The sequence below is a fragment of the Rattus norvegicus genome, chromosome 14 (genome assembly GCF_021556685.1).
Source record: "Rattus norvegicus strain SHRSP/BbbUtx chromosome 14, alternate assembly SHRSP_T2T, whole genome shotgun sequence".
Lineage (NCBI taxonomy): Eukaryota > Metazoa > Chordata > Mammalia > Rodentia > Muridae > Rattus > Rattus norvegicus.
Window position 1 is genome coordinate 70,400,071 of NC_141547.1, and position 16,291 is coordinate 70,416,361.

At 39.3% G+C, this 16,291-nt stretch overlaps 1 long non-coding RNA gene across 5 annotated transcripts in view; it reads left to right on the plus strand.

Moving 5' to 3' along the window:
• The window catches only part of LOC120096620 (uncharacterized), a 134,530-nt gene that overhangs the window by 91,153 nt on the left and 27,086 nt on the right, over positions 1 to 16,291 (plus strand). For 3 of the 5 annotated variants that reach the window (XR_015637457.1, XR_015637458.1, XR_015637456.1), the window contains 2 exons: positions 12,516 to 12,638; positions 12,871 to 12,936. This is a non-coding gene — a long non-coding RNA (uncharacterized LOC120096620). Of the gene's footprint in view, positions 1 to 10,447; positions 10,715 to 12,290; positions 12,393 to 12,515; positions 12,639 to 12,870; positions 12,937 to 16,291 lie in introns of all 5 variants that reach the window. The other 2 variants (XR_015637455.1, XR_015637454.1) reach the window with 2 other exon arrangements.

Here is a 16,291-nt window from a genome sequence, read left to right on the forward strand (position 1 = left end):
GAGAAAGCAGAGGCATTAGAATGTCCAGTTATGTAGAGAGCAAACGTCAAATACATATAAAGAGAAATAAATGACCATTCCTACAGTTGGGTCATAGATTATTTTATTTTCCTTTTTATTGACTTAAATATTCTTCTGTACTGGAGATGTATTTGTTTTGTAAGCAAAAATTGTTCTAATTATTAAGTTTTTAATACGTGTTCTATTTCTGTGTATGTAATAAATTCCCTTGCATATGCGTAACCAGAAAAACTTCCATGTTCCTAGAGAAGAATAATTTAAAACACTTTTTTTAAATCACAGTGACATAGATGCTGGTTCATCAGACAAAGACTTAAAACACCTATTGTGAAAGCTGACAGGAGATACCAGTAACATGACTGAAGAGGTAGCAGTTCTCAGCAGAAAGCTAAGAAGAAACAAAGGGAGAATTTACAACTGCAAAGTCAATAACAAAAAGACAATAATTGACTGAATGGGCTCTGTGGGAGGATGGGCTTGCCAGAGAGGGACTTCAGAGAGCTTGAAGACAGATGGGTAGAAATTGTCCATTGTGAACAATTTGTGATGGGGGTGTGTGCTAAAAGGTGTCTTCAAGCTCAAGAAGAGCGTGGAGCTAAGCAGGACAGCTGGACTGAGAGTTTTCTCATTTTGAGAGAAAAAAATCAATCCATAGAGTTAAGAAAAGTAGTAAATGCTGCCAAATAAAAGACAACTATGCTAAAAAAAACCCAAAAAGCAAAAAACAAAAAACATAACAATAACATTGATGAAAAGAGAGAGGAAAGAAAGCAGACAAAAAAAAATGGATGCCTTGCTTAGAGAAGCAGAATTAACCAATCGAAACAAGTTCTCAGTAGCAACTGTGGCGTCCAGGAGGCAGTGGCACAGCAGTTTTAAAGTACATTTAAAAAGTATCAAAAGATTTAAAAAGAAAAAAGGAAGAAATTCTAAATGGAGTGAAAATATTCTTCAACATAAAAGATGCCCCAGCTCAGAGTAATAGGAGAGAATTCATTCCCTGCTTCCGTTAGGAATTGCTAATGAGATGTCTTTAGACAAAGGGAAAGCTATGCTGGAGGGAGAGCTGGGACAGTGGGGATAAGAGAAGGATAAAGGCTGTGTGATAGCCTAGCCTTTCCTCCTGGCCTATTGGGATTATCTGCTGGATTAAAGCAAGATGATAGTAGCTCTTGATGAAACAATGTCAGTAGAGGCAACCTGTAATAAACTAGCAGCATCATACAAAGGGGAGCACAGGACCGTAGCATGCCCAGACCACGTATTGTTTCATGTGTTCCTGTGGGGGTGCTTACTGGGTGAGAGAGCTGGTTGAGGAAAGCAAGTTGCAGAGTGGGCCTTGTTTCTGATTGACAGCTCTAATAGGACACAAGTTTGATCATCTCTAGAGGAAGAGGATGCTGGGATCAGACAAGCTTTAGATCATAGCATCTGATCTTTTTCTGTGATGGCCTTCAGGGTAGGGCATAGGATTCTTCTAGTTTTGCAGTAAGTTGTCTACCTTTAGACTGGAACTGACATACACTGCAGAGTTACTCTAGTGAGTCTTAATAATAGCACTAAGTAACACCTATGAGGAGTTCTCTCTCTCTCTCTCTCTCTCTCTCTGTGTGTGTGTGTGTGTGTGTGTGTGTGTGTGTGTGTGTATGCATATCCTACTGGTTGTGTTTTTCGGTAGAATTCTGAATTGACACTAATATGTAGGAGAATAAGCACAGGATTATATCAATTGTTACATTAAAAAAAACTATTGACAAAGTTTAATACTCACTCAGGCAAAAGCTGTCAGCATTGCCTACAGAGCAACTATGGCATTATTGTTAGTGGTGAGGACTAACTGCTTTACCTCTTAAGTGCGGATCAGGTATAAAAGTATGCACTAATCAATGCCGAGCATATTCAGTGTCAGATTAAAAAAAAAACAAAACAAAACCTAACCAGTGCACCAGTGCAAAAAGGGAAGAAAAATACATCGCCCAAATAGACTAGGAAAGAAGAAACAAAACTTTTCTTACTTGAATATGACTTGATTTTCTACATAGAATACACAGTAAAGAATATAGGAAAAATGTTCTTAAAATTAATAAGTAAATTCAGCAAGACCACTTATCAAAAACAGATACAAAAAGCCAATTTCTTCTCTATGTACCAACAATGAAAATTTTAAAAATTTAAAATAATGCCATTTAAAATCCATCTAAACAAAATAATATACTTAGAAGGCAGGGACAGGAGAATTAGAAGTTCAAAGCCAGCCTCAGCTACACAGCAAGTTAGGGGCTAACCTGAGCTAAAGAAGACCTTCTCTCTAACTAAATAGCTGATGAGTTATAAGAGAAACCTCCTATTTGTATTTTAAACAATTAAAGTAAAGAACAATTTGAGGGCCAAAAGATAACTACATATTTGATACCATTTGCTATCGTACTTCTTTATATGTAAAATGTTATCTAAAACAAGCTAAATTTCAGATTAAAATAACAGATCATCTCGAAATGATTATGAAACCACACTCAGGAACTTTTGTCCAGCCTCTTCTCTGAATAAAAGCAAGAAAGAAAGATTAAAAAGAAAAAGATTCCAAAACAAAATGTGGAAGTCAGGAATAGTGATTTCCGTAGCTTTGCAACACCCTTCCCAAATGGCACCAAATGTGTGATCAACAATATTATGTGGCCTAAAACCTAAGCTAATACTATATGACCTAAAAGCTATATAAATAACTCTATACCTGATGATGGGAAGCTGATCAGGGTACTATATTGGAGGCCACCCTGTGCTTTCAGACTGTATTCTATGCCCCTGGCCTAACCTTCTAACAATTCATCTCTTATGTGAGAGAGTATGATGTACCTGTGTTTTCTTAGCTTATGCTATTAAGTTTGAGATCAGAGCAAGTTCAAATCTGAGGTAAGGTCTTGATAATGCCAAGTAGCCAGAGCACCTGAAATCAAAAGCACTAAATGAAAGCATGAATGTCTTTCATGTGACTCCTATAATTACAGTACATGATTGCATGCTGGGAACTTCTTTCATTCTCTCAAAGGACCACCTACCTTCTCCATTAGACAAAATCATTAGTCTTTCAAATCAGTTCAATCAGTTTCCTACCCTTGAGCCTGTGATGATAGATTCCCAACTCTTGAGTTATCTTGAATTATCATTGAGCCTTTAAGGACTCTCTCCCTTTCCCTCTTCCTCTCCTTCTCTCCCTCCCTTTCCCTCTCTCCCTCTCTCTCTCTTCCCCCCCTACATAAACAACAACAACAACAACCAAAACCTGGCAAAAAGCAGCCAGCAATACCCATAGTCTGGTCTACCTTAGAATCGCTTTGACTTGATTGATCTCACCACATATGCTAAATGCAGACACGTTGTTACATAGTGAAACATTTATGACCTTGAGTCTGATTTCTAATAGCCATGTTCCTTCCTGATTCCTTATTGCCATCATATTTTCTGCCATGTTTCTCTCTGTGCTCTGCTCATCCAAGCTCCCACAGTACCACTCATTAAGCGGTTTTTACAACACCCATTGGCTTCTGTAGTCTGCATCTCCAACTTTTCTAAATCCCTCCCACAAACTAATTCCAAAGTTCTATACTACATAGTCATGTAGTCACAGAAGCAGGGGAATTCTCAGTACCAATTTTCTATGTTGGCTCCAATGCTTCTGGGTCTGAGTGTGGCAGTATATCATGGCAATGAGGCTTGGTAGAAGGGGCTCCTTGTTGCAGAACAGCCAGGAAATAGAAAGTATTTATATATAGTATTCCCTTTATCAACCTCTTGGTTACTTGGAGAAACAAAGGAACTAGATAAAGAAGTGGATACAGATTGGTATTATTTTTCTATTTTAGTGATTAGTTTTTAGACTAAACGGCCTTTGCCCTAGCTACTTCCAATGACTTAAACAAAATGTTTTGTTCACACAGTTTTGGTTTGTTTTCCAATACCATTGTGAACTCTATAGCTTTGAATATACAGATGTGTTTCAATCCATTGCATTTAATTCTCTTACTCAAGTTCACATTATCCCTTACTTGGCTGGTAAGAGCCTCTTTAAGTGCCTCCCACCCTGGGGCTTATCTGTCACATTTTTGTCCCAGAGTAGGAGAGAGCTACTGCTCCTGCAATCCTTGGTTCCTGTTAGTGGAAATAGTAATTAGATGCCTCAGTGTGCCGTGTTGTTTTACAAAGATGTTTACATATTTAGAATATCCATCCTTCAAGTTTTGATGCTACTTAAAATTCTTCTTCCTGCTTTGTCATTTGGCTATGTTGTCTATAATAATTTTATTCCATACACATTTTGTTTCCATGTCGACTTTTAAATTAGTTTTAAAACTTCCTTAAAACTCAATATCCGGGTCTAGACAGATGGCTCAGCAACTAAGAGTGTGTGCTGTAGAGGACCAGAGCTTGGTTCTCGTCTCGTATGACTCATACCAACCTACAACTCACCTGACATCTGGGGGAGGGGGTGTCTCATGCTCTCCTGGCCTCCGTACCCTCTGCACTCACATTTATATATACAGAAGATTAAAAAAAAAGTTAAAAATCACTTTTTCAAAGCCACTTTCAAGATTTTGGCTGAAGTGGATCAATGATTAAGGAGACATCCCAAGTTGGGGATTAGGCTCAGTGGTAGAGCGCTTGCCTAGCAAACGCAAGGCCCTGGGTTCGGTCCCCAGCTCTGAAAAAAAGAAAAAAGAAAAATAAAAAAAAAGAAGACATCCCAAGAATCATGTGTAACCTAGGCTAATGTACCACCCAAACTGCCATTCAGGCTTAAAAGGAATGGCAGTTTTTCTTAAGTGACAAAGCCATTTGGGAGTTGAGCTAGGGTTTTGGAGAAGGTTTTCCTTGAGCCCTATGGGAATAGGCATCTTTTCTTCTCCCAGGTGCTATTTTCCTGAAGGAGACATTGAGAAAATGCCACTGCCATGTTAAAACCATGATGGGACTCAGTGGCATGCTGAGCATAGCAGAAGCACAAGCTAGGTGACCTGGTACCTTGATGAGACAGTGAAAGCGCCAACATTTCCAACTTGGGAAGAAACTGTGTCCATGGCTTATAGGTATGAGACAGAAAACACCACCATCTTACAAACCACTCCCGTTCCTTGCTGAAAATATGTCAATTGGCACATTAACTCCTCACAGAAGAGGTCAAAAATAACACGCAGATGAGCAGAGGAACCAACTGAGCTCATAATTGGGCCTAAATAATTGTTATTAATGAGGCTGAAATTAAATGGAAATCATTTCCAAAGCCTAAAAAAACACACTGTTTAAGAAAAAGGATAAAAGGAAATCTGGAAGAAGAGAAATTCCAGGTCTTGTTAAGAAAACCAGGCGGACTTGATGGTTCAGAGAAAAAGTAAATCTGTACTGAGGACTTTGCCATTGGGTGAGATCAATAGAGGAAATGCAGATCAGTAGATCTCAGCCTTGGCTGAGTATTGACAGCACATGCTTCATTAAGTGCTGCCACTTGGCCCACTCTCTACCAAGTGTCTGGCTGGTCCTGGTTATCATACTCTTTTAAGCATACATTACAGTGCATTATTTTAAAACATGGCTTAAAAATTTGTAAGTGATCAAAAGACTGACAGCATAATAATATTAATATCACTCACACAGTCAAGCTCAAAGATGGTGAGTGAGATTCGGGAAGATTATATTGAGCAACATGTACGAGTGGGTCTGTCATGTTTAGGATATGTTTATACTAATCCAAGTAACTTGGAGAAAATTTCTTTTATTGAATGCATCTGGTTGACAAGGAGACCAGTGGGTGCTGGTGGGGAACGGCTTTCATTGCCCTTCTTGAGGACGAAGAAAGGTTAACAGGTTATAGAAGATGTCCATCCCACTTCAACTCCAAAGAGTCCATTTCTTTTCCTTCTATCCTGCAATTACCCCATTAGCGCTGCTGTAGCAAACTTCAGAAAAATCTCTTTTTGCCAGTGGCTGCTGCCTCTCTGTCTCTCAACACGAGCCATGTGGCCTTTAGGAGGGATGCATCCCGACTTTTTCATGATACCTTAAGCCTTTCAGATTTAGTGTCATGTCTTCTGAAGTACAATCCATCTGCCTGACATCAAACGCAAATGTTGACCCTTTCTTTAGCTTTGAACTTGTTACAAGATGTAGCAAATTTTGTCGTATGAACTATCACCCCAAATCAGTGTCTACGAACAACCACCATTGGTGATTGCCCATGAGGTAATGGACTTGTTAGTTTACAGCCTAGAATAGGCTGATTATGCCTGGGATCTCGTTAGTCTGGGATGGTCTGAGTTGGCTTAACTTTCCTCTCTTTGATCCCTCACCTTCCGGTGGGATGGTTTGGGCTTTCTCATACCAGGACTTATTGTTACACAAGGAAAAGGACAAGCATACAAGAGCTCTTAGGGCTTAGGATTGGATCTAGGATAATGTGGCTCTAAGCATAAGCCACAAGTCAGTCTGTATTCATACTTTGAGAACACAAATCTCTCCTCTTGGTGGGCAATTCTGTCATTGGAAAAGTGCATGGATGCAGTTACAAAGTATTATATTAATTTGGGCTAGAGATATGACTCAGTTGTTAAGAGCATGTTATTCTTCCAGAGGCCCCTGGTTCAATTCCTAGTATCCATTTTGGGCAACTCACAAGCACTTGTAACTTTAGGTCTGGGGGATCTGATAACAACTCCTGGTGTTTATAGGAACCTTGCACACATGTGACAGATACCACTTACTAGACATCCACACACATATGAATAAATAAAAATATATTATTGATTACGTGTACACACATGTGTGCATGTGTGTACATGTATGTACCTGTATGCATGCCTCTGTGTGTGTGTGTAAATACATGTAACAAAATGAGTGTGAGGTCATAGAACATCTTGCAGTAGGCAGTTCTCTCTTTCCACTTTTAGGCCCTGGCGATTGACCTCTTCCTGTGTCCTTTATGACTTGAGACATTGTGACAGCCCATGGATGCACTTCTTCAACATGAGCCTTGTTTCTTTCTGGTATTTGGACAATAGTTACCACATTTGGGCTGACCACACAGGTCAACCTGTATGGGTTGCATTTTCACAGTGTCAGGGGGTTTGTTTTATATTATATTCACTTATATTCAATTATAATTCAGAATTATAATTATATTATATTTCAGTTTCACTAGGAAAAATATCCATCCATTTTCTTTGCTAGGAGGTATTTTTATCCTTGTAGAGAGCTGCCACACACACACACACACACACACACACACACACACACACACACACACTGACACATTGTTCCCAAGGGCAGTTTAGTTGACTACACAATCCATTTCTCGAACACGGGACTGAAGTCTGCTGTACCTACATTCAACAACCTGACCTAACATACTACAGATTTTGAAATACTGATTTTCTTTAGCTTCAGCTACTCTACTTGGTAGTGATACATTTTCTACAGCAGCGGAAAAGTTAGCCTATTGACCCTTTAAAATAAATATTTATAAGTTCCATTTTCAGGAAAAGTTTTTCTCAATGTCTATTGGTTTATATTATCCACAGCTCAATGTATTCTGCAGGTAGTTTCACATTAACATTTCCAGAAAATAATCCCCAGGCTTAACTATACATTTCTAGTGGGGCTGTGAGATCATTCATGTAAATGAAGAGCCTTGACTCTGTGGCAGCCTTTTCTTATTTCAGTGAAAGGGGAAACTTTCATTAGGGCAGGGTTTTCATTTTGCAAAGCTTATTGCATTACGACTGTTGCATTGCTGGAGAGGAGATGAGTATCTATTTCTGTACATTAAGATCCGCATTCCATGGATGCTCGCCGCCTCCTTGAAACTAACGATGCCATTAATAGGTTGCTGCAGTGTGCGGCTCACTGTGGAAAGCGAGAGTGAGGCAGCAATCTTTAATTTGCTGGGGAACCGAACACCTTTATGCAGCTATTATTTCTGGGAGCAACCTTTACTTTACTGACTGATCTATTTGTACAATACGATGAATGCTGCAAGTTTACATGACCAGAGGCTAGAAATCACACGTTTCTGAAATATCTCTGGCAGGCTGACTGCAAATGTAATTCTTATTGCACTGAACTTGAAGGCTTTCTAATAATTTCAAAAAATTTACTGCATTTATATTGATTATATATCATTAATATGCTTATAGCAAAAATTTACTAATTTGACCACGTCACCCAGGAGTTTGTGGTTATTTAGTCATATCCTAGGTTGAAGCTTACATTTAGTGGTAGCTGAATGATAGGTAAACATGCATCAGAATGGTTTGAACCCAATTTCAAGGAGAACATACATCTTCTAAGCAACATTACCTGCTTTTAAATGCTTATGTATGCCTACTAAGAACACAACCCTCTGGTGAAACTAGTATATTTGAGTATGCCAATTATGAAGCATTCTCACCCTCTTAATGAGGAAAACCTTGATATGCTTGAAAAATATAAACTGCCAAGAAAAAAAGCATATAACTTTGGCCCATGCTGAATAATAGTTTATAATGAGGGCTAATTCAGAGAGGAAGAGGAAGAGGAGAAGGAGGAGGAGGGGGAAGAAGAAGAAGAAGAAGAAGAAGAAGAAGAAGAAGAAGAAGAAGAAGAAGAAGAAGAAGAAGAAGAAGAAGAAGAAGAAGAAGAAGAAGTTGTCCAAGTTACATTTAAGTGAGTTTGTTTTGTTTAAAGTAGCATAAATTCAATGAGAAAACTGATGTTGCTTTTTGGCTACTAAACCAGTAGTATGAAGATTAGGAGAAGCAGTGGCAGAACATGGTATGGTGTCCTTTATACTTTTACAAAGTGGAGACCTTGTAAAGCTTACTGAAGTATGGCCTTATATGACACTTCGCTTTGAGAACAAGAAGTATTCTGCATAAGGACTGGGTCATTTCAGGCAGGTCTCTATCAACCACAGCCTGAAGTTGACCAGACACTTCTTGAGTGGGGGGCTGCTACAGATGCACCTTAAATAGTCAACATGCTCCATTCCCCATCTCCTGGGCAAGCCCATCTTTAGCCACTAAGTTCTATGTGTGTGAGATGAATGAAATTAAGGAGGTTTTTGAACTTTCCAAGCCTCAGGATTCTCATATAGAAATGAGAGGCTTAGAACTGATCAGTGTTCCAAAATGTTATCCTTCTAGGGACCATTTGCACAATTTTTGTTATGGTTATCACCTATCAGTATTTTTACTTTTTATTCTCTACAACTCCATGGACTATGGCCTCAAAAGGAAAATTACTATTTCTCTGATGAATGAAAAGCTAGCATCATGTGTCATAAAGGAACCCATAAAAATAATCATAACATAACACAGTGCTGATCAGTCTGGTGTCTGCTGCAAATCATCCAACTTAGGTCTTCTCTGTATCCATTAAAGAGGCGTGAACAAGGGCTACAGGGTGAGAAATGTCAGCACATCAGGGAGACTTTCTCCTTGACACATGCAAGTACTAAAGAGAACTGAGGTAAAAAGGAAATGTTCGTATCATTTACTATCCATGCATGCAAACCTTCTTCACCAGTAGTTGGAGTGTTGCACTTTGAAAAACACTAACAGGGGTGGGCCCCTGAACACTGAGAGCCCATCACTTATGTGATTTAGAGCTCTGAAAGATGGAGGGTCCCATGGCAATCAACACCTCCCTTTCACAGCTGGTAGGTACCAGAGTTCCCTCTCTACTTCAACCTCGCCTGCTGTTTTGAAAGCTCAGGTTCTATTAGCTGAGCCTCTCTGGGAACAGAGAGCAGCTGTTCACCATCTCCCCAGAAGTCCTGCTCTCATGTGGAAGATTGTTAGTGAGCCACTGTTTGGTCTTTACTTTTCCACACCAATGTATATCAGGTTCTTTACTCATCCCTTTCCCATCTCATCTTCCAATGTCTGGGACTCTCCAATTTGCAGCTGAGTGTAAGTCCACCTTTTAGCTTCTTGAACACTTTCTATGTTGACAATGGAATGGAGAAGCTTTCTTTTAGAGGTCTGTTGTCCTCTATCTTTTATTCTGAAGTGCCTTCCCTACGAGACTCACCAGAGTAAACGGTAAGTGCTTTTCTGGGACCAGGATCTGATGTGCTGTCTCCTGTTCTTACAACCTTTCTTTAGGTTTCGGGATCAAGGTACCAAGCAGGATATCTGGGACTGGCTGTAGCTTGCAGCTTGGTGTTCTTCTGAGTGATGGCAGTGTAGCACTGCCTGGGAGCTTGCAGAAACTGCAGACATTTCAGATCTACTAAGGCCTACTAAGTCAGACATTTTTGGAGAGGGGCCCCAGAATGCATGTTTCAGAAATCTCCATAGGATGATGACTTAGCTGGGTTTTATATAATGTCTTAAGCAGTTTTGCACATGACTCTGACTTGTAAGAAGAGATGATTTCACATAACAATACAACTTTTCAGCTTTTCCTCACATTCCTGCCATCTGGAAATGATTTTCAGACTCCTCCCTACTCCTGAAATTGAGCCTGTCAAGGTCCTGTGATAGCATCTGCTTAGAAGTCTAGGGTCAACTGCCATTTTCACCATGTATGCATCATTGTATCCTACTGTGGACATCAGTCAATGTACAATGCTTCATGTACATAGATCATTATCAGGAGAGAAATAGAAGTTAGACCCGGAGGATCATGTGACTGTGAAACTGGAAAAGAAGTTTTGAGTGGAATGGTGAGACTTGCTTTAATCTCCTACATTGTTTTCTTAGCTCTGAGGCCATCTGAAAACTCTTACCCTGCCGACTCTGGGTTCTGTATATTTGTCTTTGTAACTCCAGTTCCCTCTTTGACTCTACATCGCATCTTTCTGACCTCCGATTCTAGCTCATAATCTCCCACCTTGTAAATTCCTTGGTTCTAGCTTCTCTCAGTTTACCTTTACTCTTTGCTATTCAACCGCTACATGGCAGTAACGCCAAAATGACTCTTCAGTTGATCATCAAGCATGTGATATTGCTTTTAGTTTAGCATGCTGATTTATTTATTCTATTGCATGGATTTGGAAGATGGGACGTACCAGTGCAATTTGGAGCATGATTTCACTGGATTGTTGTAGAATTAAGTGAAAAATATATAGAAGCTCCCATGACAGCATTTGACACATAGTACATACATCACATCAATGGTGTTTATGAATCAGAGTTTATTGTATTTTTATTTGACAATAATGTTAATTATGTGCTTAGCACCTACACGAGCACACAGTTGTTCTAACTAGATGTCACTCAACCAAGATGAGGGGATAGAATCATGCATTTCAATAGTAAATATTGAATCACAGTTTATGGGAAAAATACCCTGGGGCTCATGGTGGGAGGGGCTTCTGAAAGACTTGGGATAGGTTGTATGTAGGAGAGAGAGAGAGTAATTTAGCTTCAGAGACAAGGCTATGCAAAGTAGTGCTCTAAGCAGAGATGGATGATGGACTGCCCGGTATAGAATACTCAGAAATATAAAAGAACATGGTGTGTTCTATAAATGTTCCCTAATTCCTGTTACAGTCCATGTTCCTGGAACAGACAGAATGTGCAAAGACTAAGAAATATGAGGTTGGAAAGGTAAATGAGTGTGAAGCATGAGCTTGCCCAAACTAGTCAAGTTTAGACATAATTTTAGGGTTGGAATTGTACTCTATACGGGTCACTCTGACACCCAAGCCATAAGAATGAAAGTTCAATTATTTTATATCCCACTGATTGTATGAGGAAGTCATGTAGGAGAGAAGACTTTTGCAAAAATTCCAACCCAAGATGGTGGACCAGAGTTTCGCTACAAGTGGAGGAACTTTTTTCCTTTTTCTTTCCACTGACTTCAAGTTTTCTGTGTCAAACTTTCAGCCAAGTCAATACAAAAATGTGTGATTGAAACTAAAAATTGCCATAGTGGCAGTAGTTACTGTTGCCTTGGCAACCCACACAAAGGTCCAGTGGAGGATTCTGGGAAGCAGGAGAGGCTCTGTAGGTAAATTACTATTTGGTCTACTTTGGTCTGTAAGTTAACACCACAGAAAAGCATTACTTGGCATTTCCTGACTTACAAGTGCTTTAATTTGCTCCTTTTGGCAAAGTATCCCCATGGGCTTCCCTCTGGGTTGCCTCTGTATGAGGCAGATGTGTGAGTCAATGGGCTTTGACAGGCCTTCTAGGCACAAAAAAAAAAAAAAAAAAAGACCTTAACCCCAACACTCAAGCTCTCTGGGCTTTCTGAGAGATACTTTTTTTTTTCTTTTGATTAACATGTTATTTCAGAAAACTGTCAAGATGTGACTGCATAGATGCATGACTGGAGAAGTGTGACATCTGAAACAAATAGCAGAGAAGAACACAAGTCACAAAAATCCTGAGGAAGCAGTTAAGTCCAAAAGATGATCTGGGTTTCATCCCTAAGCTACCTCTAACCCAGCCTTTGGGCGAGTCAGGTCTTTAACAGTACATCTGTTAGCTAGGGTACTCTTGTTATCATTAGAATCTCAGTTTTGTCTTACAGAGGCGAATAGCGATGCGTGTCCTCCACTGGAGCAACTGAGGGACAAGTCATATGGAACAATTGTGTGCAAAGTCTAAAGTGCTTTATGAAATACGTAAATCCTCTAAGGCGTAAGTATTTTGATTGGAGAAAGAGAAGTTATGATTACTATAGCAATGGCAATTGGGCTGTGACCGAGGAACAAGGGCTCCGGGAGAACACAGCATGACGCTTCATGGAACTCAGAGCCACTTTCTGTTGGTCACTCTGAATGATTGGCCACCCACCTTCAGATGCTGCTGCTTTATAAAGGTGCTTCACAGAAATCATTCTCTCCACTTAGATTTTTCTGTCTCCATCCAGCCCTGTGAATTACACTTTGTCTTCTTTCAAGATCCACCTGGATGGGTGAGATGCTTCACCACAGAGGTAACCACACCTTTATGGTATTTGTCCTATTGCAAAGCAGTTGTCTGTTATTAGGCTTGCCCTTTTAACTTAGATGGTGGCATGACTGTCTTGGGTTGTAGACTGTCTTCTGACATTCTTGCCATCAAGCTTCATATTTTATTAGTAGAATGGTTAGCTTTTGTCAACTTGACACAAACTAGAATCATCTAGGAAGATGGAGTGTAAACTGATAAAAGATCACCCTAAAACTGGCTATGCCTATGGGACCTTTTTCATTTTAATGATTGAAGACCAAGGGCCCAGCCTACTGTGGGCAGTGCCACCACTGGACAGATGGTCCAAAGTTGTATAAAAAGCAAAATGAGCAAACCATGAGGGGTAAGTCAGGAGTAAGGAAGGGAACTCCTCGATGGCTTCTGCTTCAGTTCCTGACTCAGGTTCCTACCTCGAGTTCTTACCCTGACTTCTTTTCATGGTTGACTGTACGTTGTAATTCGAAATAAATAAACCATTTTCTCTCCAAGTTGCTTTGATCATGGTGTTTATTTACAGTGAGAGGAAGACAACCATGGCAATTAGGACTTCATTTCGAGGCTGTTGTGATTGTATTTGGAGAAAAAGAGCCTTTGAGGAGACAATTAAGTTTCTGTGAGATTAGAAGGACAGGACCTTAGTTCAGTGAGGTAATTAGTATCCTGATAGATGGAAGAGGAGAGCCAAAAGAATGCAGGCTGAGAGAAAAGGATGTATGGTTCTATATAAGTAGATAAGGTGATTTTCTACCACTCAATGCATCACCAGACCTAGCCCTCCAGCACCGTGTGCTTGCACTTATCTCCAGAATGCTGAGAAGATACATTTCTATTACTCAAGCTCTCCGTTCTATAGGATTTTATTATGGCACCCTAAGGAATCAAATGTAGATGACAAGCATCTTCAATACAACCATTACATTTTACTAGTTTCTGAACTATCAGAGACTGGAAAATAATATGTGCTAAATAAACAAATCTAAATGAATGAATGTGGTGACTTGGACTCAGATGGGCACTTACATGAGGCCAGATGCTAAAACTAGCTCATTACTTGGCTCTGTGCATGACCATGGAGACTTGGAGATAGAATGAACGAGTTTTAGACATAAAGAAAGTCAGAGTAGGTTGATGTAGAATCAGATGAGTCCAACCAAGAGCTATGGGCACAGGCACAAGCTGCTTTAGAGTAGATGTCAAGGAAATTCAGTCTGACAGGAGCCTGGTTGGCAACAGTTGATTGAATCCTCCAAAGCCCCATCAACTATTAGGGCAAGGCAAGCTTTACACTTGCTACTCTATATGGACTTAACCTATATAATCAGCCTATAGCAGGAAATAGGCAATATAGTGGCTATTTATCTAATGTTTGTTTCTCAAAGGAAATGAGTGTATCTTCTTCACTTTTGTCTCCATTTTGTGCACCTAGAACAAGACTTGTATGTACTCAATACACACCTAACGAGTGAGATAGGCTAACCAAGAAGGTTATCAACTGCTGTGGCCTTTGCTTGTTAACAATCCCTTAGTGACTAAGAACCACTCAGGACAGGGCTTTCTTATAGGTTCCTGTATAGGTTTTAAAGGGATGCAGTAATTACCAAAATATAGGGGCTGAAAACAGCAGACATGTATTCCCTTAAGCCCCCCTTTTTGTCTTCAGTATTTAGTGGCTCTGGGTATTCCTTGAGGTCATTATAAGGGAAATTAGTCTGAAGTTCTCTTTCTTTGTTGGGTCTGTGTGGTTTAGGTTTAAGTGTAATTGTGAGGTAACCCAATCACAAAAGATGCCTTGAATTTCTGATCTTTCTAAGACTTTTAACATGAAGGGGTGTTGAATTTTATCAAATGCTTTCTCAGCATCTAATGAGATGATCATGTGGTTTTTTTCTTTGAGTTGTTTATATAGTGGATTGCGTTGATGTATGTCCATATGGTGAACCATTCTTGAATCTCTGGGATGAAGCCTACTTGATCATGATAGATGATCATTTTGATGTGTTCGTGGATTCAGTTTGTGAGAATCTTATTGAGTATTTTGGCATTGATATTTATAAGGGAAATTGGTTTAAAGTTCTCTTTCATTGTTGGGTCTGTGTGGTTTAGGTATAAGCGTAATTGTGACTTCAAAGAATGAATTAAATAGTTTTCTTTCTGTTTCTATTTTGTGGAATAGTTTGGACAGTATTGTATTTGGTCTTCTATGCAGGTCTGATAGATTTCAGCACTAAACCCATCTGGTCCTGGGCTTCTTTAGTTTGAGAGACTTTTAATGAATGCTTCTATTTCTTTAGGAGTTATGGGACTGTTTAGATGGTTTATTTGATCCTGACTTAACTTTGGTACCTGGTATCTGTCTAGAAAATTTTCCACTTCATCCAGATTTTCCAGTTTTGTTGAGTATAGGCTTTTTAAATAAGATCTGATGACTTTTTTTTTGATTTCCTCAGTTCCTGTTATTATGTCTCCCTTTTCATTTCTGATTTTGTTAATTTGGATAATGTCTCTGTGCCCTATGGTCAGTCTGGCTAAGGATTTATCTATCTTGTTGATTTTCTCAAAGAACCAGCTCCTAGTTTTGTTGATTCTTTGTATAGTCCTTTTTGTCTCTACTTGGTTGATTTCAGCCCTGAGTTTGATTATTTCCAGATATCTACTCTTGCGTGTATTTGCTTCTTTTTGTTCTAGAACTTTCAGGTATGTTGTCAAGATGCTATTGAATGTTCTCTCCAGTTTCTTTTTGGAGGCACTCCAAGCTGAGTTTCCTCTTAGCACTGTTTTCATTGTGATCCATAAGTTTGGGTATGTTGTCCCTTCATTATTATTAAATTCTAAAAAGTCTTTAATTTCTTTCTTTATTTCTTTCTTGACCAAGTTATCATTGAGTAGAGCATTGTTCAACTTCCATGTGTATATGGGCTTCTGTTGTTTTGGTTGTTATCAAAGGCTAGCTTTAGTCCATGGTTATCTGATAGGATGCATGGGATTATCTCTATCATCTTGTATCTGTTGAGGCCTGTTTTGTGACTGATTATATGGTCAACTTTGGAGAAGGTACCATGAGGTACTGAGAAGAAGGTACATTCTTTTCTTTTGGGATGGAATGTTCTATAGATATCTGTTAAATCCATTTGGTTCATAATTTCTGTTAGTTTCATGGTGTCTCTGTTTAGTTTCTGTTTCCAAGATCTGTCCACTGATGAGAGCGGGGTGTTGAAGTCTCCCAATATTATTGTGTGAGATGCAATGTGTGCTTTGAGTTTTAGTAAAGTGTCTTTCATATATTTGGGTATCCTTGCATTTGAAGCATAGATATTCAGAATTGAGAGTTCATATTGGCA